The sequence below is a fragment of the Bison bison genome, unplaced genomic scaffold (assembly GCF_000754665.1).
Source record: "Bison bison bison isolate TAMUID 2011002044 unplaced genomic scaffold, Bison_UMD1.0 scf7180017864277, whole genome shotgun sequence".
Classification (NCBI taxonomy): Eukaryota; Metazoa; Chordata; class Mammalia; order Artiodactyla; family Bovidae; genus Bison; species Bison bison.
Window position 1 is genome coordinate 1,663,119 of NW_011494849.1, and position 1,181 is coordinate 1,664,299.

Here is a 1,181-nt window from a genome sequence, read left to right on the forward strand (position 1 = left end):
AGAATAAAACACTTAGGAATATATCTACCTAAAGAAACTAAAGACCTATATATAGAAAACTATAAAACACTGGTGAAAGAAATCAAAGAGGACACTAATAGATGGAGAAATATACCATGTTCATGGATTGGAAGAATCAATATAGTGAAAATGAGTATACTACCCAAAGCAATTTATAGATTCAATGCAATCCCTATCAAGCTACCAACAGTATTCTTCACAGAGCTAAAACAAATAATTTCACAATTTGTATGGAAATACAAAAAACCTCAAATAGCCAAAGCGATCTTGAGAAAGAAGAATGGAACTGAAGGAATCAACCTACCTGACTTCAGGCTCTACTACAAAGCCACAGTTATCAAGACAGTATGGTACTGGCACAAAGACAGAAATATAGATCAATGGAACAAAATAGAAAGCCCAGAGATTAATCCACGCACATATGGACACCTTATCTTTGACAAAGGAGGCAAGAATATACAATGGATTAAAGACAATCTCTTTAACAAGTGGTGCTGGGAAATCTGGTCAACCACTTGTAAAAGAATGAAACTAGATCACTTTCTAACACCATACACAAAAATAAACTCAAAACGGATTAAAGATCTAAACGTAAGACCAGAAACTATAAAACTCCTAGAGGAGAACATAGGCAAAACACTCTCGGACATACACCACAGCAGGATCCTCTATGACCCACCTCCCAGAATATTGGAAATAAAATCAAAAATAAACAAATGGGACCTAATTAACCTTAAAAGCTTCTGCACATCAAAGGAAACTATTAGCAAGGTGAAAAGACAGCCTTCAGAATGGGAGAAAATAATAGCAAATGAAGCAACTGACAAACAACTAATCTCAAAAATATACAAGCAACTCTTACAGTTCAACTCCAGAAAAATAAACGACCCAATCAAAAAATGGGCCAAAGAACTAAATAGACATTTCTCCAAAGAAGACATACAGATGGCTAACAAACACATGAAAAGATGCTCAACATCACTCATTATCAGAGAAATGCAAATCAAAACCACTATGAGGTACCATTTTACACCAGTCAGAATGGCTGCGATCCAAAAGTCTACAAATAATAAATGCTGGAGAGGGTGTGGAGAAAAGAGAACCCTCTTACACTGTTGGTGGGAATGCAAACTAGTACAGCCACTATGGAGAACAGTGTG